Raw genomic sequence first — 23,009 nt, forward strand, 5'->3', positions numbered from 1 at the left:
TCATTATAGAATGGGACGTCCTTATTTTCATCGGAGAAATGCTGGAGGGTATGCTACAAACAGCAGGGGAATTCTTGTGCAGCTCTTTCACCTTTTGCTTTCCTGTCTCAGTAGAAATCATCTAATAAGTGGATAATACAGCTGTTTCCTGCCTCTGAATAGATGCTGTTTATACACAGAGCATTTTGAATAGGTAATGTGTTGTTGACAGCTAGCATGTAGTCATGTCCTTGGACCAAATTCAAACAAGCTTTCTTTTTTATGTATTTTTTTTAATTAAAGATTTTATTGGTTTACAGAAGTATGTGCATTGTCTCTTTTTTCAGACAAGCAAGTGTGTTACATTAGCCTTCCTTACCTTGTCATTGCTGGTTATACTTCAGTCAGAAATAATAATAATAATAATAATAATAATAATAATAATAATAATAATAATAATACCCTGCCCATCTGGCTGGGTTGCCCCAGCCACTCTGGACGACATACACAACCAAAATGTTTCCTGCCATTTTGTGCATACTTATACATTGTGTGTTTTCTCCACACACACACGTGTTCATTTTATTTATAAAGGCTCAGGGTGTTTTTTAAGCAGGAACCTGTGAATTTAATGCTATCCTAGAAGGTGCACAGGCTGACATTGTGTCATCAAGACTGCTAAAAGGGCAGCACTTACAGGCAACCTGTCCTCTCCCTCCCTGCCCCCTGGTCATTTTTAGCATATGTTTTTATGTTTGCAATACACACGTGTAAAATGCAGGAAATGACTGGTTTCTAAAGGGCTGCTGAATTGCATTTGGAGTATGTTTATTATTAAGGGACAAGCAAAGTGCCTGTCAGGAAGCCAAATGGGAGGTGTCCTCTTAGCTTTCACTGAACCATATGAATCAAACTTGCACTTTGTGTGCGCCTACTGTCCTTGAAAGTTTGAAATACATGAAATACAGGTGTATGTTCTTTATGGGTATTCTTGCATAGTCTGCTTAATACAAGCAACCCTGAGTATGCTTAGTTGTTAGGATGTAAAATATTGGCCTCATGCACACCATACATTTAAAGCACTATGATACCACTTTAAACAGTCATAGCGTCTCCCCAATTCCCCCCCCCCCAGAGCTGTAGTTTATTAAGGATGCTGAAGGTCCCTGGGTTCAATTCCTGGCATCTCCTGGTTGAGCTAGGAAAAACCCCTGCCTGCAACTCTGGAGAGCTGCTGGCAACCATTATAGACAAATACTGAGCCAGATGATGCAGTTGTCTGACTCTCATCTAACACTTCCTATCTTTCTTAAGAGATTGATGCAGCAGGACTTGAAGGGTTTCATGGCCTCTTGGGGTATATTTGGCATGTGGTATCACATGTCTCCTTTGTGCTGTCTATGTATTTGTTTTTCCTTGCTGTTATTTTCCATTTCTTTGGAATCAATTCTTTTTTACACTGTCATTCTTAGCTCACTAAAAACTATGTTTTAGGAGAGACAAAAAAAGACAAAAGGAGAAAGAATGAGGATATATTAAAAAAGAAAACCTAGTTCATGCCATGTCATATGGGGCTTTCCAAATGAACAATTTTTCTCGTGGTAGGACGTGGCCAGTTACCCAATGGATTCTTGCCTACCCATGGGGAATTTCCAGTGGACAGGGCAGGTGACACGGTTGGAGCCCCTGTCAGGCAGTAGGAACACATCAGGCTCTTGACATGATTGACTTGAAGTGCCACACTGTTGTTGACACTGTGATTCTACATCAGCTCAAACCTGATGCAATAGGAGGGATTTAAAACATTTTTTACAGACATCCCTGAATTGACAACCATCCCACCCATGTTGCAACACAAGATCACAGGACATGGTGTACACAGCACACTACCATGAGGGAGAATTTGCTCAGATGAAAGGCCACTTGGCAGGGAGCTACATTTCTGTAGCCTTATGTTTGCATACTTAGACATCAGAAGACGGATAGACCTTGCCTTGGGACTCCAGACACAAATACCTAATAGGAAACCCAAACAATTGTGGGTGCTAAGAAAGAGTTTCTTGCATAGGTAAACAAAGAAAGATCTCAAAACCCAGGCAGTTGCATATGAGCCAAAACATTCTTTCAGATAGCTTGGACCTAAGCTGTGTAACCAATTTTAAATATGGTGATACCATCACAATCGCCTTGCCACTAAGGAAATGTATTTACCTTTTATTATGAACACACAGAATAATATACATAAATGTATCAAATATTACACCCCGTCCCCCAATGAATACAAAACAGGCCTTCAGAAAAGAGACATCTGACAGTTTTTTCAGTTTCACCTTGGTTGATTTGAGCACTGGAAGAAAAAAAAGTGTGATCAAAGTGTAATTTAACTCATGAACACACCCACATGAGCAAGAATACAGAGCAGAACCTGTGGCTTTGAGGTGGTATCCAGTGCTGGTCCTACTCAGAACAGACATAATGAAGTTAATAGACATGACTAATTTAGGTTCATTAATTTTGAGTCTACTCTTGGGATGGACTTACGGTAATTGGATACAGCCCCAGGATGGCCAGTGGCCAGAAAAGATGGGAGCTGTAGTTTGGGAGAGAGAATCTGGAGACCACAAGTTCCTCATTCCTGGTACAAAGAATCTGTGGGCTTCTGATTTTGCAAAGGCTTGTGTACTTTCAGATTGTCAAGCCTTAAGCACTTCTTTTGAGTTTGAAATAACAAGAAAACAAAGCGGAATAACAAATGTGTAGTCTTTCAAAACCAGTGACAAAGATATGAGATTAAAAGCTGTATGAAAAGTGCCTCAGAGGGCCTCTTGCTGCACCTCTTTGGGAAATTAGTGACAAAAGCAGCAATTATTAGTGTTGGCGGTTTCTCTCACAAAAGTGTGTTTCTGGATGCTAAATAGTGTTTTATTTAGATAGGGGAGGAGCTGCAAGACTCGGAATTTTCATTTGATAAAGCGAGGAAATAACTTATCCAGAGATTTGACTTTCTACAGCAGAAGTCCAGACAGGCACTGGATGAGGATGGATTGCGAGCAAAGAATGGGGGGAAATGGGTATGGAATGGATAAGCAGGTTGATCCGATAAAAGGGACGAATACAAAGTGGCAAAAGAGAAAATGGAGAGGACAGAAAGGATAGGGCAATATTGTGGAAAGGGTGGGGTTGGCGACAGAAACCACAACTGCCAACTTGTTCTCTAGCGTATATAACATTTTGCATTCGGAAGCTTGTCTCCTCTGACAACCCTGGCCCATTTAACGCTGAAGAGGAGAAATAAATAAAACAAGGGCGGAGGGGGGGAGAGAGAGAAGTCAAGTCCCCCTGCGCTCAGAGTTAAGGCACAATACGAGAAGAGACGAAAATACCCCAAAGCCACAGGGCGCAAAGTGGGCAACCTCGCATATGGGAAGAGAACGGAGCCAGCCCGCTTCCTCCTGCCTGTTTCTCTTCCTCCCATATTCCCCGCCCCGGAGGAGGGTGCTGCTCCTCCTCCTCTTCCCACAGCCGCGGAGGCCGCGCGAGGAGAGCGGGGGGGGGGCGGCAGTCCACGTGCGGGAAGGCGCTGGCTGATCTCCCGCGTTGTTAAGGCCGGCCGGCGAGGCTCCTCCCCTTCCTTGTATTCCTCCGGCCTGGGGAGCCTCGCCCCGATCAATCCTTTCCCTCCCGCGGGTACTAACTTCAACCCTGCAGGCGGCAGGAGCAGCTGCTCTGCCTCTGCCCCTTTAAACCCTCGCCGAGGGAGGGCAGGCCGCCCTCTTTCCCCCGCCTCCCTCCCCTCCCACTCGCCAGGCCCGGCGCGTGAGGCGAGCTCGCGCTAGAGCGCAGGCGGAGCAACGACTGAGGGCGGCTGTTGCTTGTGGCGGCGGCGGCGGCGGCGAAGGAGGAAGCGGGACTCGGCGGAGTCGGAGCGAAGAAGAAGGGTCGGACTGAGGAGACGAGAGGAAGAAGGGGGGGAGGGAAAGTGCCCTCGCCTTCGCCGCCGCCCTCGCGACGTTACCCCGGAGCTACTTTAGCCTTGGCATTTCTATCTATTTAAACCCCCTCGCTTGTTTGTTTATTTCCCCTGGCGGCCGCGAATGTTGCATTGGCCGAGCCCTGCGCCAAGAGGAGACGGGTCCCTCCCCTGCCGGAACCAGGGCCAGGCAGACAAGGGCACGCGGGCCTTGCAGCAGCAACAGCGGCGGCGGCAGCAGCCCAGCCTCTCAGTGCCTTGGAGCGAAGAGGAGGAGGTAGCAGGAGAAGAAGAAGAAGGGGCCGCCTTCTTCCCGGAACCAGCCGCGGCTGGGTGAGCGAGCCGCTGCCGGGAAAGGGGGTGGGGAGGGGAGGGCGGGCGAGGAAGGTGTGGGGAGGAGGCTGGCGGCGGTGGGGCTGAAGGCGCGTCCTTCTCTCCACCCCTCCCCACCTCCTTTGGTTCTTTGTTAGCCAAGCGCGGAAGGCAGGCAGGCAGGCAGGCATGGGGGGGGGGCTGTCAAGAGTTCCTGGGCTTTCCCCTTCCCAGACACGCACACCTGCTCTGCGGAGCCCGGGGGGTGGGTGGGGTGGGGGGCGGCTTCTGGAAAATAAAAGAGCCGCCGAGTACAGACGGCGACGGTTTGGGTGGATTTGGGGCGAAAGGGCGGAGGGCGAAGATGCTTGAGCCCTGTTTTCTGCGGGAGCATCTGTGGATGGAGACTGACAGCCACTCTCTTCGTCTCTTCCCCCCCCCCCCAAAAAAAAAATTGCTTCAGAGGATTAGATTCCCAAGGGTGACGGTGGGGGGAGAAATCCTGGGAAGAAATCCCATCATCGCCTGGGAAACTTGTCAGGACAAAGCTGTGGTGGAGATGCCAGAACGCTCAAAGTTGCTGGAGGATGGGCTAGTTAGCTGCAGCAGTTTTTGGTGATCTGTGACCCTCTTTTAACCCACACAAACATTCAGCGACCCTATTGTTATTATTATTTTACCTTTTGTTTCTGCAATCATTGCACTGCTGTGCTAATCTGCCTTAGTCCAGGCTATGTCCCAAACCACTAGTTGAAGACCAGTGGGGAACATGGATTTTCAAATGCAGATGTGCCTGTGTCTGCATTGGGGGCAGCTACTAAAGAGAATTCTGGGGCTTGATGATATAACGGAACACAATCTTTATTTATGCCATGTCTCTGAAACCTCCTTTTAGCGGGTGGTGTGGGTGGTGAAATGACTCTTAGGCTCTGGTAATGTCTAGTTTCTTTGTGTCTGAATCTGTACTTTGGGCGCTGCTCTACGAATGCTGAATTTCCTGGGGAAAGTTGTGTGGCTGTAAGTAACTACCTCACTCTTTTAAAAAAGAGGAATAGGGGAAGAAAGAAGACTTTTTTTAAAAAAAATCTCTATCTCTTTAGAAAGTTGTGCTATTTTACAAAAGCCTTTTGTGCTTTAGAAGATGAAATATTGCACTCATATGCTTATCTCTGTTTTAAAATAAGTTGTGAGGTGTAATAAGAAAATAGTTGTGCCTATGAATAAGAATAAAAGTCCATTATTGGATTTAAGAGAGAGTGAATGCATTGCTTTCCAGTAATGTGCTCCTCTTCCACGAAACTTTACGTAAGAATTGCTAATCGTATATACGGTAATCGTGGCTGGTGTGCTGATCCTGTTTGAGCCTAATGTTAGCTGCTAGGATGTGTTCTATAATAAACTTAAAGTAGAAAAAACCAGCACAGCCTTCTGCTGACAAAAGGTCTTCTCATGTATTACCGTAGTTCTCCTTTCCTATAAAATGTATATGCAAGACCAGCTTGAGTGGTACATTGACACTTTCTATTGAATATTTCATTCAAAGTGGTGGTTTCCCCCTGAATATTAGCATATTAGTGCTGAGGAGCTGAAATTTTATACAAGGCCTCTGTCTGCTTTAAATTTTGTTCAATATTTGGACATACTTTTTAAAAAAATCCTTATATTAAAGGGTGGGGGATTGATGAGATTCTCAGTTTTTAATTGTTGTCCTATGCTGAAGAATTGCATCATAGAGTTGACATTCACTTTTCGGGTACATGTGTGTGAATGTACACCTGTCCATGTTAGGTCTGCCCCCCATTGGCTTTGTAGAATTTTGTAAGCTCTGCTACTATACAGATAATACAAACAATTGAATCTATTTAGTACATAGCTTTTTTGTTTACTAAATTCCGTGTTTCAGTATCAGTATACCTATACCTATTTGTTATTTGAAATAACATTTTTATTCTAGGTCTGTAAGCAAGAGTCACCACTCTAGTATCAAAAGTCCAGGGGCTGAAAAAGGCAAAAATGGTTGAGATATGTTGGTCTTTAGATTCTTCCTGAATGGCTATACTCAACTTACAGTACACAGTAATTTAAAATGTAATAGTGTCTGATGAGTAGAGCTCCACACATTTGGATCCCCAAATTTGCAAGCCTTAGCTAACCAAAAACGTTTTGAAACTGCTAGGATTCTCTTTGTGTGCTGTACAATCATAACCTCCTGCTCCTTTCCCCAGCTCATAGTGTAGAAGTAGGGAAGGGATCAGTTTTCCCTTCAGCCATAGCTGCCTTCTTCACCTTGGAGCTAGAGAGTGGAGTGAAGATCTTCCCTGAATTCGGCTGCATTTCTGAGGCACTCTGGTGTCCCGAAAGTATAGTGCATCCACAGGAAAAATCACTGCCCCATCTGACAGGTTCAGAGGAAGACACCAGCTGATGGTCTCATCAGAAAGTGTGGTAGATGAATTTGTGGGTCCCTGCTGAGGAGTAATTTAAGAGGCACTAGTTTGGCAAGCTTCAGTTCTTAGGAAATGTGGGGTTTTTTTGAAGTTTTTGAATGTCATCACAATTTATTGTAACCTTGTGTCATACATTTGTCTGAACTGGGAAGGAAATGAAGATGTTGAAATGTCTTGATGATGCTTGAAGTTGTTTGTACCTCAAGTACTGCCAATTTATTTTATTGTGCTTTCTTTACGTTCCTGTAAATGCTGTTAGCAAGGCTTCACTTGGCAGGCTCTCTTCTATCATGGTAGATATTCAGGGTTTTTCTTTCTTTCTTTTTTTAAATAAAGTGATTTTCTTAAGGAAAGTGAAGAAGTGTTTTTAACAAAAGAGAATGTTGTTTTCCTAATACAAGTTGAGATTTTTCTAAACTCTGCTCAGGGTTGTTGAAATAGTCTTGGAACTATAGTATCTAAAGCCTGATGCTTGGATGCGGAAGCAGGAGGAGGATGCCACTTTGTCTCCTTCTGTAATAAAATGTACTTGCCTGTCCCAGAACTACGGCAAGAGAGAAACGGAAATGCTTGCATAGGCCTAAGAAATTTTTCAGACAGGATACTGTCCCCACCAGAGAAAGACAAAACAGTGTTGTGAGTGATGTTCTTTTTTGAATGCTAAACATTGAAGCCCATTTATGTGGATTTATGGACAATGTGTGGATAACTTATACCTGGCAACTAGGGCTACAATGGCACATCCACCCCCCACCCACCCCCGTACTTCTTCACAACATATAAAAACAGCAGTTCCCTTTCAAGCTATGCCTGCACATGAAATTCAAGAGATGGTAGCAACTGAAATTTCTTAAATTCTTCTTACCTTTACCTTAAAAACAGAGTATATTTTCCCTTTTTTGTTAACTAATGGTTTGGCTTTGTTTATACAAGTTTGTGTAAAATAACATGGATATTTGTATTTAGCGTTATCTGAATTATTGGCTAGGACTTATGCTTGCAGGAACAAAAGAGAGCGTACTTTGCAGTCATGCTTGGGGCACCCTCTTAGTTGGCTTCACTACATGGGAACTGCTGCAAACTGTGCAGCTTCTTCCCATGCCACTTGCATAATATAAGAAGTCTAGACTTGAACTGCAGTGTTCTTGCTCCCACTCTACAAAGATAACATCCGGAGGAGCCCTCTGACTCAGTGAATGTAATTTGATTGACTTACAAAATCAAACATGCATTGGATTAAACTACATGCCCACAGTGCCATATAGGTAACTGGGCAGTTTTCTCTCTCTTGCAGGTAGCAGCAGCAAGTGCAAATCAGCAGCTCCATAAGTGGCCTCTGTAGCAAGAGCTGGAGCCTGCTTAGTCTGTGTGCCTGTCTGCAAGGAGGAAAACCTATGTCATTGCATATGTTTTATTTACAATGTCTTCTGGGGAACTTTGAGCCTTAGAATCTTATGAGGGGTTTTCAATGAGAAATCAGAAAGAGCAAAGAAACTTAGAAGATAGCTACCTAGCATTCCTTCTCTTCACAAACAGTGAGTACAGTCATACTTCGGGTTGAGCATTTTCAGGTTGCACTCTGCGGCGACCTGGAAGTAACGGAACCCGTTACTTCTGGGTTTCGCTGCTCGCGCATGCACAGACGCTCAAAATGACGTCGTGCGCGGAAGCGGTGAATCGCGACCCATGCAGACGCGGGTTGCGTTCGCTTCAGGATGCGAACAGGGCTCCAGAACGGTTCCCGTTCGCATCCAAAGGTACCACAGTAGTTGAAGGAGAGTGTTGGGTGTGTCCTGAGTCACATTAAGTTGGGGTGGGCAAGAGTGAAGCCCAACAGGGCTGGTGCATGCCTCATATGAATGGTACCCAAGAACGTGTTTCAGAATCCTTTGCATAGTACAGTGGTTTTTGATTGGCAGTTGAAAGTTATGAAAACCAGTTTTCCCCCTCATAAATAACTGAGTTGTCAGGGCTAAGTTTGGTTTAATTTTCAGTTTGTGGTTAAGGCTCAGAAATACATTTGTTGTCAGGTAAGCTAAATTCTATTGCATGTGTGCCGTTGTTGTTGTTGTTGTTTATGAATCACCCTTCCTTTAGTATCACCCCAGGCGGTGTCCAACAAATGATAATAAAATTAATGAGTAAAGCAAATAGAGAACTAAAATAATATGGTCAGGCTTGTGGCTGGGTTGGTATTATTATTATTAGTAGTAGAATTTATTAAATTTGTATACTGACCTTCATCCATAGATCTCAGGGTGGTTCACAGCATAAAAATACAAGATAAAAACACAACATGCATAATAAAAACAATTCAAAGATACAGTATAATATGCAATAAAAGTCCTTATGTATTGAGCACAGTCAGCATAAAGTAACACAAATATGAAAATTACTTTTTGTGTACTCCAAAGCATAAAAAGAACAATGGACAATAACACAATTAGGACAATAATACTTTGGAACAAACAGTTATAGATATATTTTGACAATTACCAGTAAGTCTTTTTCAAATTTGTCCCAATCAATCCTAAGTGTGGGTGTCAGGGCATCCTCTCTAAGAAGACATTGTACAGCTAGGGTGCCGCCACTGAAAAGTCTTATTATTGATACTATTACTATTAGTAAGGGGCTTTCCATTCAAAAGTGACCCAGGCACAATATAAACACTAAAACGAATTATAGCAAACAACCAATAAAAACTTCAATCGGTAGCTGCCTGCTGGATCTCGTTTGGTGGAACACCTGAAAAAGGTCCTTGATGTCCTTAATGTGGCAGGTGTTACGTGAAAGGAGACTATTGTTCAGATAACATGTCTGCAACCTCTTAGGGCTTTAAAAGCTTAATATTGGAACTTTGAGTTGGGCCCAGAAAGAAAGAAAGAGCGGGATGGAGGGAAGCAAGCAAGTACTGGTGTATTATGGTCATAAGGTCCAGTCCTAGTTGACCATCATCTTATTTTGGATCAACTGAAATTTCTGCAAGGTTTTCAAAGACTCCCCCATGTATTGTGTGTTTCAGTAATACAAAGAAGAGGTTACCAGAGCATGAATCACTGCAGCTGCTTCCCTGTGCTGTTGCTGTTCTAGTTACCCAATGACTTTGATGTTAAAATTGCTCAAGGCTTTGGCTTCTAATCTAGACAGTATTAAGTAAACTGCAGAAGAAAAAAATGTTTTCTTTCCATTACCTTTTCCAAGTGCTTCTAGTGAAGCAATTAAAAGGAAGAAACATGTATAAACCCCAGCAAAGGTTAAGAATGGCCCGCATGCAAATCTGATCAGACTAAAAAATTAGCCCCCTTTACTTAAGCTACGCTGTCAGGACTGATTTGACATCTGCTTTACTACCAGGGGAGCATACAAAAAAAGTGACAAAATGTTTCCTAATTTGTTAGCAGGTCAGGGATTGTCATGAGTTAGATTAGACATGAGAAAGTTGAAGTAAGGAGTGTTGGTTGTGCTTTTGTGCACTTTCCAGTTTCCTTGAATATCCCTTGTTTTCTAGTAGTATAATGATATCAGAACATTTATGAGTGTCAATACTCTGCTTTGTTAATTCATTAGATCCAGGGCTGAAAAAATCCCAGGCGCCTAACATTTAAGTATCAGCACTAACTCTTTCACTTGAATGTTCTCCATACTGAGATGAGGACTGACATTTGCAGGGGGTGGGGGAACTGGTGGAGGTCACAATGCTTCTGCTGCAGTGGTTTAATGATTTGCATTAATTACTATTTTAAGGTGATTTCACTGTGTTAGGGGAAAGTTTCAAAGAAGTGGTAAACATGGGTGTGATTATTTGGCAGTGACTATGGAGAACACTGCCCTTTTGAAGTCTATAACATTTAATTTGATATCAAGATTCTTGCCACCTGACTATGTATTCTTTTGTTAATGTCAGTTTTCGGAGAGAGGAAGGAAAATGTAACTGTTACTACGTTGAGTTTTTTTAAATTATTGATGAAGATCTGTGCACAAATCTAATGGAATATAGCCATAGTGACTACAGTTCCAACTTAGAAACTATACTGAATGTCTAATTCTTCCTGAAGTGAATTCCTATCAAAAAATAGAAGGACGGCATTTAACTTTCAACATTGATTGCAGCACAAAGAGAGAGTGCAAACAGGAAACTTGTTCTGTGGTGAAGTTTGCAAACAGGAAATTTTCACAGAACAAACATAGCTCAAGTATAACCTAAGAAAGATAATAAAAAATGTTTTTCTGTAATGTCATGATATTTTTACCAAGTATTACTTGTAATTCCTCATGTCAAATTTTATTGAATTTTTTGTGGTACTTGCCCTGCTTTTACTGGAAAGGGGCAGAGGAGTGCTTCTCTTTCCTTATTTGAATTGAGTCAGTTCAGCATTCACCAACAGAGAGCTAGGGATGAGGGACAAAACTGAACAATGGAAGGGTGTCAATTGCAATACCTACATTAATATCACAATGGGACCTTAAAGGTTCACAAAAATGGAAGATTGGAGTAGGAGGAAGATATACTCTAAAATCAGATGTACATATTGAGATCCATCTTCACTGAAGAAAGGATCATTTTGTCTCCTGTCACATAAATACCTGCAAGGAATTAGCAGTCTTGGAAACAACCCAACCTTCCTTTAAATCTGCTTCACACACCCAGAGTGGAATGTAGTGGTATTCTTTCTTGGCAGTCTTAAGCTACTTCAATGTTTCTGTTGTTTTAGCTTTATTGTAATGCTTCAGTAGCTAATGAAGCACAAGAGGAAGCAAAATCGGTTTCTACAAATACTCAAGCATGAAAATTCTCTTGTTTAACTCTCTGCCTGTACCGCTTTTTAAATTGATGAATGACACACAGGCTGAAAGCTATTTTAATATATAGAAAATCCTCTTTTCAAAACTTATTAATCAGGGTGGTGCAACTTTTTTTTCTTAGTAACCAAATGTATACTTACAGATATTGCATGTGTCTTGGATGTCTGATCCTAAATACAGTTATCTAAAACTAAGCTAGCATTAGAAAAATCAGGAAGCTTGATGGCTGAATTGGAATTTTGAACCTGTGTTGCAACATTCAGCCTTGCACTTCTGGCACTGCACTGGATCTTGGGAACAGTGAAATTGTACAGGAGACCTAAAATAATTATGCAACTGGCTACTGAAGATCCATGGGGCTTTTGCCTGGAATACTGAAGCACAGCTCAGTGCATATGATTACAATATATAAAGACAAACTGGACACATAACTCTGAAACTTTGGTGCCTCTAGCATGCTGCAGCATGTAACCATGAAGAATGTGTAAGGTGATAGAACAAAACAAAGGCAACTTCCTCCTTTCTTTTTCCTAGCCATAAAGAACAGCAATGTGGCTGTTCAGATTTATTTGTTATCTTTCACTAGCCTTAGTTCTTTTGGCACATTCAAGATAGTTCTTTGGACAGTGGACGCCAAAGAAGGGATTTAGAAGTTCCTGCTGTGGTTGAATGACAAAAATCAGTGAGGACAGAGAAACCTACAGGCAAAAAGTGTAATGAGGAAAATGTTAATTACAAGGTTTTGGTTTTCAAGTTAGTTCCCTAAAGCAAATCTCTTGCGGGCTAACTACACAGATGCATAAAACAGAGCTGTGATTCTGAAAAGCAGCTTCAGAAGAAAGCAAAGTGGCAGGGAAGGAGGTACATAATCCTTTTCCTACTTGCTGTTTCTTGGCTTCACATGGCACCCCAAGCATTTTCTCCCCTACATGGGGTTCCAGATGCATGAATCCTGCTTAAAATGAAGAAAGAAGATAAACTTGAGCAGCGAGATGTGATATTTCAAAGGAAGTCTGAGATTCCCTTTAAGCATTGCTTTTCTGATAGCTGTTTCAAATTTTGAGTATTATTAGCAAGCATATTCTATATGCTATGTGTACCTTTCAGAGTTTACCATAGCAGATATGGAGTAAGTTATTTTCTCATTATGTGAATTACGGAGGGGATCTGGGGTCTGTTTTCCAAGCTTTCTTGTGGGGTGTAAGGGATGATGAATTTGTCTTGGGCGTTACAGGGAGCACTGCTCACAACTTCAGTAGACAGATGAGTACTCAGTTTTCTTGTGATGTTATGTAAGTTGTTGAGCTAATGGAAACCAAAAGGAGCGCAGTGGCTTGAAGTACAAAGGTGGATGTAGGGATTAATGTGTGCATGTTATCCTACTGCTAATGCAATGTAATGAGCTGCTTGACACACAAATGTAATCTTTGGTCATATTGGTGGAATATGGATGTGACTGCAGGTGAATGAGCAGTTTGGAAGCAGAGGAGCAGGCTAATTTCCCATCTGCTAATATTTTTATTATCTGAATCTGCCTCGAGATTTGCTGTTACTCATTGTATTTGAGATCCAACACATTGCTTCAGCTAAAATTCACTCCTGTCTTTGTGAAATAGTCGTGCAAGAATTTTATTTTAAATGAAGCACAACGTGAAAGGCTGATGTAGATTATATTTAAGACTGCTTCTGTTAGTTCACAGTATAATAAATGCAAGAGCAAAGATTGGAGGGAGTTAAGCAGCAATAATTTGTGTTTGTTTCCTGAGTGTCTAATGGTATTTCAGTATGTGCATTTGGTTACTTGTTCCTGAATAATTTGGTCAGAGTGCCTCTTCCTGTGCTATGTTTGTAAGTGAGCTTGTGTACCCTGGAAAGGTTTCCTAATATGGTTCAGCCAACAAAGCTAGCTTATGGTGAGGAGGTGGGAACTTAAGAGCAATGCTAAAAAGAGCATGTTAACTCACATTTATTTTCATCTTGTCCTCGGCTGACACCTCACTAGTTCCTGTTTGTTACTCTGTTGCTAATCACAGAAGACCATTGCATTTAATATTGATTAATTGTAGACTACATTTTACAGCCTTCACCTCAGATCATCAACTTGGGTGGTGATTAACAAATGCCTATACCAGGGGTCAGCAAACTTTTTCAGCAAGGGGCCGGTCCACTGTCCCTCAGACCTTGTGGGGGACTGGACTATATATTTTTTTGTGGGGGGGGCAGAAAAAAGAACAAATTCCTATGCCCCACAAATAACCCAGAGATGCATTTTAAATAAAAGGACACATTCTACTCATGTAAAAACATGCTGATTCCTGGACCGTCCACGGGCCGAATTTAGAAGGCGATTGGGCCGGATCCGGCCCCTGGGCCTTAGTTTGCCTACCCATGGTCTACTAAGAGAAGTCATTGTTCCTGATCACAGAAACTAAGAGTATTCTAGGTATAGCGATGAATTATCTTTTCAGATGTCAACTGGGAATTATGCAGCATGCCGCTACTAGTAAATTAATGTCCTTGAATCCAGGTGTTTCAGTGTAAGCTTCTCAATGTTACTGTATGCTTTTATAATTGGAAACTGTTCTTTCACTTGACTTTTCTGTATATAATTATGAAGTAGGCTTAAATAAGATACAATAGGCAGAGACATGTGGGGAGGAAGACTTCTTCACCAGAAATCCTATGGCATAAAAGCCTGAATTCTTCAGGTAGAAATAATAGTCTGAATTTTTTTGGGGGGGGGGAGGAAGAGACTATATATGATCTTTCAGATGACGCTCTTACACATTCTGTAGTCACATTCAGTAGGGTGTTATTTGTCAGTCTTCTGTAACCACATCTGCTTAAATTAGAAAATGACAGACTTTATTTTAGGGCAAAATCTGTTACTCTTCTTAAATGTATAGGCCTTTTGTTTTTCTTGGCACTGTAAGATGCTTTAAGATAGAAATGCTGATGCAGGCTGTGGATAAGAAATGGCCAGGGCTGCTTTCGATGCAAGGCAGTGTTTTAATATGGGCTGCTTTTAAATAGTGTGCTTTTAAGCCTCAGTATTTGCGGTTTTTGAAGTGGCTTCTGAGCATTGAAATGGTTTTGTATTGCACAGGCTACCAGTTTGATAAAAATATAGCCCCAAATTAGGTAAAATAAAGCCCCTCCCTCCTTGCAACATTACTTTTGTTTTTGGAGTGTGTTTGTTTAATGTAAAGAATGGGCAATTGGGAATGGAGAAACGGTGTGGGTGAGAGAGAGAGAAAGAAACCCTTTCCTTACCTGTTGTTTTCTGCTTTAAATTACTCAATCCCCCATCCCCACTTTCTGGAGTTATAGAGACATGTTGAAGAACAAGCATCCATTTGGAAATTTGTGGGAGGATACTTTGAATGGGAGGCTGTTCAACCTTTTCCTTGCTGATAGGTGTAAAACATTCTAATTGCATTCTGCCAAATCAGCATTCTGAGGAGCAGGTGATAGTGCACATTTTTTCATGCAGCATTTAGTTTAGTTCTAAGTAGGCTGTGCCTAGTGAGACTGTTTCTGCTTTTTCATCAGCAAAAAGAGCTATCAGTGTTGTGTGTCTATAATTTATAGGGCCATTACTTATCAGATATGTGTAAAGACATAGTATAGTCATAGTTATTTATCTTTGGGTTCCTGATAATGTTTTTAAAAGGATTATCAGTTGGGATCCACTGAAAACGAGATTACGTGTATTTCTGCAGTTAATGTTTGTGTAACTCTTCTACAATGTTTGGAATGCAGGTTTCAGAAACATGTTGCTAATAAGGACAGTGCCCTTAAAATTCAGCGTTGCTGCAATTGGCTGCGTTGGATATCTCTAAAGCAAGCTCTGTACAAACCTGGGTTGAGGGATGCTTTCTGGGAAAACCTTAATTTTGTAGCTGTAACACAAGGGCAGTGAAAACTGACTCTGTAGACTTCAGCCATCATTTTCTTTTAGACATTATCATTGTGTAGGAATAAAAATTTCAAACTTCTAAGAGGCAGCATAAGAATTTCAGGCGACTGGAATTTTTCCAGTTTACCTTTCATGCACTGTTCCATAATTTTGCAGTAGATGCCAGGCAGTGGAATAGGAGAAGGCTGAGTGCAGAATATAGGCTGTGAGCCATGCTTTCAGTTCAGTTAGAAGCTTGAGAATCCAAACTGTGAAAAATAAACGTATTGCCGATAAATTTCTGCAAACGCGTAGGTCAGGGGATTAAAAAGGGGGCAGGGGGGAAAGAAAACAAGAGTATGGGTTCCATTGATCAGAAACTAGGACCTTCTCACTCTGTAGCAGTGTTAGAAATTCCCCAAGTGCCAGGCACATTTTGCAACTGGTGTGAGTCCAGTTGTGACCACGTGGAGATCTCTGGATACCAGGTTGACAATTGACATCTCCATCTGACTGCCCCCCCCCCAGCTTTTTAAAGCCAGTATGCGGAAAGCTTATTTGTTGTACTTATATCCTACCTTTTTCTTCAAGGAGTTTGCCTCCCCCCCACCCCCAGTTAATCCCTACAATGACCTTGTGAGGTAGACTAAGAGGCTGTTACTGGCCCAAGCTCACCCAATGAGCTTCATGACTGAGTGGGAATTTGAACCATGATTTCCCAGGTCCTAATCCAACACACTAACCACTACACCACACTGGCTTCCTAGAGTACTTCTGTTATGGGGCAGCTATATAAATTAAGTAGGTAACTAAATGTGAGGAAAGCAAAATGTCACTTAGAGAAGGATCTGAAATATTTTCCATGAAGCTTGAATTTGTCTTATTCTGGATTGTTTTATTTGATGTTTTGATGTGCTGTAAACTGCTTTGAGAATTCTTTCCTTTAAATATAAAGCAGTGTAGAAATGAAAATAATAATGAATTCCATTGCAAAAAAAAAAAAAAACCCCCACCTCTGTTGTGTGCCTAGAAATTCTGTTGTGGCAACTGTAACCTAGGTTTAAGGTGCCACTTGGCAATTAGCTTATATATCTGAGTTTCTAACACTGCTCTGCAGACTTGTGTAACTTGTTTAGGGATTTCAAATGATACTCTTAGAAGCATTCTGTAAAAGTGTCCCATCCTGTTCTATCCTAGCCCCAAACAAATCCCCAAATTTGCAGGAATTATGTTAATAACCTCTCTCTCACACACCCAAATATCTGTGTAGTTCCCATATTTGGAGTTTCTGGCCATTCAGTGTTTTACATCAAGTGTAGACTTCTAGATTCAGTTGTATCATGTTTAGGCCCAATTTTCTTCTTTCTTTGTGATTTAGGAGGCCTGCTGTCCTTGAAAAGCTGAGTTTGACTGAGGTGTGTAAGCCAGGAGTCTAATTCATAAAAATTGTATATGTAACAACAGGGTCTTAAACATAACAGTAGTTTCATTTTTGCTTGAATTGAGTTTTTGCATTCACCATTTCCACTTCTTGTTTGTGATAGTTGACTCAGCATTTAAATCTTTATTGGGTTAGTTTTGATCTCTGGCCAACTCTGTTGGTTAATTTGATTTAACTGTTTTGTGTAGCAAACTGTAACAATTCAGCACTGTTGAGTTTGATTTCTCCTTCTCAGTGAAATATCTTAAAATTTGAACTTTTGGCAGTTTGTCTTGTGTTGCTGAATCATTTTTTAAAACCACTGCAGAAGGAGGGACAAATAGACTCTTTTGTTTATATTTAAAGGATTAAAATGCTGCATTCAAGCCAGGCCCACAACCTTAGTTGGCATTTATCTGTCTCAGGAGACAATGGAAGAGGGCGTCATTGGAGGTAAAGTCTGTTGGTAAACTGTTGAAGAGTTAGTGTTGTTGGACCTCAACACTTTTCATCTATCCTCTCTAAAGACCCAGATCGTCCTATGTCAGCTCACTCGTTCCTCCCGTTCCTTCAAGGAGTAGCACTTCTCTCCCTGTCTGTGCGACATAAATTCCCCACCTGGAATCTGCATACTGTCTTATCATCTCTATAATATCCTCCTTTTGAGCTACTCAAGTTGGTCCCTCCTACTATCCTTTAAAGTCCTGTGCCTCATAGCCACTACCTCCACCAGAGGCATTTCAGAACCAAATGCATTGTCAGTTGAGAGACATCGTTGTGTTTTCCACAGAGAGAGATAGTAATTCCTTCCAAAGGTACTTTCACAATTCCACTGCCAACAAGACCTGATTCTTCCATCATTCTGCCATTTTCTGGTGCATCTGTCAGAAAAGGCAGGGCACTCCCTTGATGTTCGTTGAGAAATGAAGGTATACATTCATCGTACACGGTCCATACAACAGACCAGCTTGCTCTTCAGCTCCTTTCATCCTCTCCTGATGAGGAAAAGAGTCGAATTCACTACTCTAGCTGGATGGCAGAAACAATGCATTTTGTTGGCTTGCATTTCTCTTAACCTGCCTCCACCTACTTGACTAGGACAGCAGCACCCTTGCGGCCTTCTCCCTAAATGCCCATCTACATACAAGAGTTTTGCAGAGTGGTCACATCGTCAACATCTTCCATATTCCTTTAGCATTACAAAACTGACACTTTGGCTTCAGCTTCAGCTGCCTTTGGAAGGAGGGTGTTGCAACGTCTTCTTCCATTCACTGTTTGTCCCTCCCTTCATGGGTCTGTAGGCTTTTGTACATCCCAATCTGGCCGCATTTGTTTCTGTGAAAGGTTTTTCTGGATCCCATAAAAGCTACCGCCAGAGCCCACCCAGGCTGTCAGCAGCTGTTTATTCCATTGCACCTCATCACTTGTCTCCCCCTTCCCCCAATAGTTCCTCCATCATACTTCTCTACCTTTCCTACCAGAGTCTCAGTGAATTTTAAAGGCAACCTTTCTGTTAAAGCTGTCTTCCATGCTATACTGCTACCAAATCTCCTTGCTTTCTGGCTTGTTATTTAAAAACTGGAGAAGGAAGGGGAGGGGAGGAGCTGTAACAGCAACTTCCTGTTTGAATTCTTTATTTTTTACAAGCTTGCGATGTTACCTACTGACCGCTTGGTGGTGCCTATCCTAAATCCCAATCTGGCAACAGTTTTTACAGGATCCAGAAATACCTTTCATAGTAAGTATAATGGATTTGCTTTTTCCCTTGAAGAAATATGCAGAATCCTGGTAGTTGTGTGATTTGGGCTAGGCTATCTCCCTGCTTTCTAGAGAGGAAAGGCATGAAACTGTTCTGAAAGGTCGAGTCAATGGCCCTCCATGGTTTTCCATGGGCCCTCAAAATATGAAGAGATAGGAGGCAAAGGTGGATCTGGTGAGCTGATTAGAAGGTAGATAATAATCCCAGGGGCATATGTGCGCTGTGCTACAGGAGACCTCTGATTTCTGTTGCTGTCTCTCTCTGGGTGCAGCTGCTGTAGAGTTACCTTTGCTAGCCCCCTCTGCCTTGCATGTGTATGTAGAGGTGTTCTAACATAATCTTGTATTGTTTTGCTGAACTGAAAACTCAAATTGGTGTGACTGAAATTTGTTGATTGTTGTCCCTTTTGATTTGCAAGCTGTCAGTTGCCAGGTTTTCTCTTCCACAGCTACCTGTATAGCCCTACGCTCCTCAGCATCCTGTAGCTAATACATCATGTTTTTAACCTAAGGGCATGGTGTCCAGCTGCACCATGATGATGTTTTTGGACAATTCCTTCAAAGCAGTGCCCTTATCATGCCCTTATCATGTCAGGGTTTGCAGAAAGCAGAAATGTCTTATAAGAAACAGATGAGTGGTGATCATGATCTGCTGGTATTTTATTACAGCTCAGTGGACACTTGAGACTGCCTTGGCCTTATCCACTTAGTGCTTCCTTGACTAGCAATGATCTTTGTGATAGATTCCCTTTTCTCCCTTCTTCCTTCCAAAGTGGAAAATCTATATGTCCTTGGGTACAGGGCACAATACTTCCTTGCCAGCTTTGTTGTCTGGCTCAAGTAACAAGGCATTCCATATTCATGTTGCTGTGCTACTTTTTCCTAGACATCAGTTAACTGAGTGGTTTCAAGTTGGCCTTCTCAAAAGCACGAATATTTTTTTCCTGAGGGTGCTTGGTTTATGTGTACTGTTCTCTTAAAAGTCTGGCCATTGGGTGGATGTGACTGTAAGGAATGAATGCCTCTGTTGTCTTCTAGAACATAAAGGCTACTACTGTCAGTAACAATCTGAAGATTCATGGAGATTGTTGGGTTTATAGCATTAGTCCCTTTCTCTCTGGCCCTTAGTATTCATTTCTGCTTCAATTAATAGTATATTCAGAAAGAAGTTACACTCTTGCTTAGTTCCCAACCCACTGTTTATTTTAGAATATAATGTTGAAGGCACTTCATTGGATAGTTCATACACTGATACTATCAAAGACAGTGCCATTTCTAGGTCTGGAAGAGACTGGTTCATTTTAAACTATTGGTGCAGATGCACGTGTATGAGACTAGTGGTGGACTTTCTGGTTTTAGACCTGGTTGCCCAGTGTCTTTAGTTTTGTATGGGCCATTTGCAGAAGAGTAAATTGTTTAAAAGGCATGCCAATAGCAGGTGAATCAAGATTTGGAGAATCCCAAAGAATCTGATACTGGCACTATCCATCAACTTTTATTGTATATAACCAAAGGCCTTTACAATGGATGACAGAGAATTAAATGAAACTTTAATCTAAAATCATGTACATAACCTGTAGCAGTTTACAACATAAAAGGAATTTACAACATTAAGACTTAAGATGGGAATGCATTCACATAGCTGGAACAGAGCTTCTTGGCTGCCAGCGCAAATTTGACTACCTGGTATGTAATATATAGATGTTTATCTGCTAGGTGTTCAGCTGTCACTTCCTGTATGCATCAACCTGGAAGCCAATTAAGAATTGGTGATATAAATTTTCCTCTGGGCGTTGTATACAGGGGAACAAGGCAGCAGGTAGTGTGTGATGTCTTCTACCTGATTGTATCCATTTGCGATCCGTATGGGGAATTCCCCGGTATCTCCCCTCTAAATATGCCAAAGGCATGTGTTCAAATCTTAGTTCTACAAAGACCCTGCATACTTGTGGGAAGGTCAGAGTCTCAAGGTAATGTGGCCTTGAGTGATTGGTCTTAATTTGGGGGAACCAAATAGAGTAGCATGCAGCAAAGATGGATGCTCTGTCTTGGTTGGCATCCTGATCAAAAATCCAATTTCTAAGGTCATGTGGGCTAAGTAATTCTCCATTTGGAGATTATAAGCCCTAAGCTTATCTTGGCACTATTGTGCCCAGCCCCTGTCCTTAGTTGCTCTAACCAGCAGAGCTTAGTAAGAGTATGATCTTCAAAGGCATTTAGCCTGCACCAGTATCTCAGATAGGCTAGATCAATTCTGGCTGCTAGCAAGGGAAGGCCCAACTCGGCTCTGAGGTGGCTGCCAGTGTCCCACACGGAAACCCCAAAATCTGCCTCATAAATTTGTTTTGTAGGACCTCTATTCCAGATTTGACATGAGTTCCCCATATCTTAGCCCCATAGAGCATTTGTCCAATGATTTTAGAGACAAGTGTCTTAATAGCTGGATTGATTAACTGTCTGCCCTTTGAATGGAAGAACCTATATCTGCCCAGTGGAATGGCCAGTATTAGTTCAATTGCTTCCAGATGGGGTTTCCATGATGACTTCCTATCAATAAGTAATCCTAGATATTTAAATCTGGGTACTTGCTCAAGGGTGTGACTGTCTAGAGTCCACCTGGACTTGGTAGTCCTCTTGCCAAATACAGTGACCTTGGTTTTATGGTAGTTAATTTTTAGATACTCTTTTTTACACAGCTGTCCAAATTTAACCAGCATCCTTCTAAATCCAATTTTATTCTGGGATAACAAAACTAAGTCATTGGCATAGAGCAGAATTGGCACTTTACAATTCCCAAGGGTGGGAGTGAAGAAGGATGGGGATGCCATATCAGGAATGAGATTATTTATATCGTAATTAAATAGGAAGGGTGCATGTATACATCCTTGCTTGACAACTCTGTTAACTGTAATTGCCTGTAAGAAGTCTCACTTGCATGAGGTTCCCTCAATGTAATTGTTGGATGAACCAGGTAAGTCTTTTATCAATATCTGAATGGGCGAGTTTGTTTCACAGCTGTTCCTTATCTATTAAATCAAAGGCTGAGGAGAAGTCAATGAGTGCAGCATAGAAAGTCTTATGTGGGCTTTTGATGAAATTACAGATTAGGTGATACAAAACAAATACTTGGTCTGTGGTGCACCTGCCCTTCTTAAATCCTGCTAGTTCTTCATGGAAGACGGCTTGTTTGCTGTTCCATTCCAGAATTTTATTTAGTAGATATCATGAGTATAATTTGGAAGCCACATCTAGGAGACTAATGGGTCTAGATACTGGCACTATATTTTTTAAGAAAGCTGGTAAGAAAAAAATAGAATACCAAATATAAGTCAAAACAGGAATGCTGGATTGGTAATTGAGGGTTGCATTTGCTTTCCAGGGCCCTGATTTTTGTGTATTTGTACTGCTTGACTAAGCTATAGTAATACGGACTAGTTCATTTTTAAGTTCTAGCCCCCCCCCAATAGAATACAGTGGTACCTCGGGTTAAGAACTTAATTCGTTCTGGAGGTCCGTTCTTAACCTGAAATCATTCTTAACCTGAGATACCGTTTTAGCTAATGGGGACTCCCCCTGCCGCTGTGCAATTTCTGTTCTCATCCTGAAGCAAAGTACTTAACCCAAGGTACTATTTCTTCGTTAGCGGAGTGTGTAACCTGAAGCGTCTGTAACCCGAGGTACCACTGTAATAGCTAGGGCAGGGTTCCCAAACTGTTTTTGGACTAGGACCCATCATCCTTGACCACTGGTCCTTTTAGCTAGGGATGATGAAAGTTGTGGTCCAATACCAGTTGGAGACCCAAGTTAGGGAAACCCTGAGCTAGGGGATAACAGAGTGAAAGTTCAAATAGGATTAACTAGGCTTGCATGTGACAGAGGCAGTTGATATGAAATCTGCCCAGTGCCCACACACTTGTCATAAGTTGAAGCAATACAGATAGGTCTAGTTTCATTGCATGATGGTTTTAATATATTATTAATAGATTGTTTCTATTTATATACCACTCTTCGCTCAAAATCACAAGCTGATAATAAATAAAAGTGTAAAATACCCAATAGACATGAGCAAGCAGGAGCAAGGTTTCACTCCCCCTTTCCTGCTGTCTTCATAAGTCATTCATCACAGTGACCAAGGCCAACTCAGTTCTGTGGCCAGGTCTGAGCCCAGATTGGAATGGAGCTAAATAATCTTTATCCTCCATGAATGCTTGCAGCTGTCCTACCATGGCCCTCTCCATCACCTTTGCCCAAAGTGGGTATTTGCAACTGGTCCAAAGGATCCGGATCTGGTTTCTTTAGGAGCAGTCGCACCACTGCCTCTTTCAGTGCAACAGGGACCACCCCCTCATGCAGTGAAGTGTTAACCTCATTCTGGACCCAGTCATTCAGCCCCCCTCATGCTAGATTTAATAATCCAGGGGG

The 23,009-nt window shown here is 41.8% G+C and overlaps 1 protein-coding gene and 1 long non-coding RNA gene across 4 annotated transcripts in view; both read left to right on the forward strand.

Annotated features, from left to right (window-relative positions):
• Positions 1–23,009, forward strand: part of LOC310759923 — a 114,563-nt gene that overhangs the window by 10,720 nt on the left and 80,834 nt on the right. The window lies entirely within an intron of this gene.
• SUSD6 (sushi domain containing 6) overlaps positions 3,552–23,009 on the forward strand; it is a 58,346-nt gene continuing 38,888 nt past the window's right edge. For 2 of the 3 annotated variants that reach the window (XM_083607377.1, XM_083607378.1), the window contains exon 1: positions 3,687–4,282. The gene's annotated coding sequence lies outside the window, so the exon portion shown is untranslated. Of the gene's footprint in view, positions 4,283–23,009 lie in introns of all 3 variants that reach the window. The other variant, XM_083607375.1, reaches the window with a different exon arrangement.

This window comes from Podarcis filfolensis (genome assembly GCF_964270895.1).
Source record: "Podarcis filfolensis genome assembly, chromosome: 1".
Lineage (NCBI taxonomy): Eukaryota > Metazoa > Chordata > Lepidosauria > Squamata > Lacertidae > Podarcis > Podarcis filfolensis.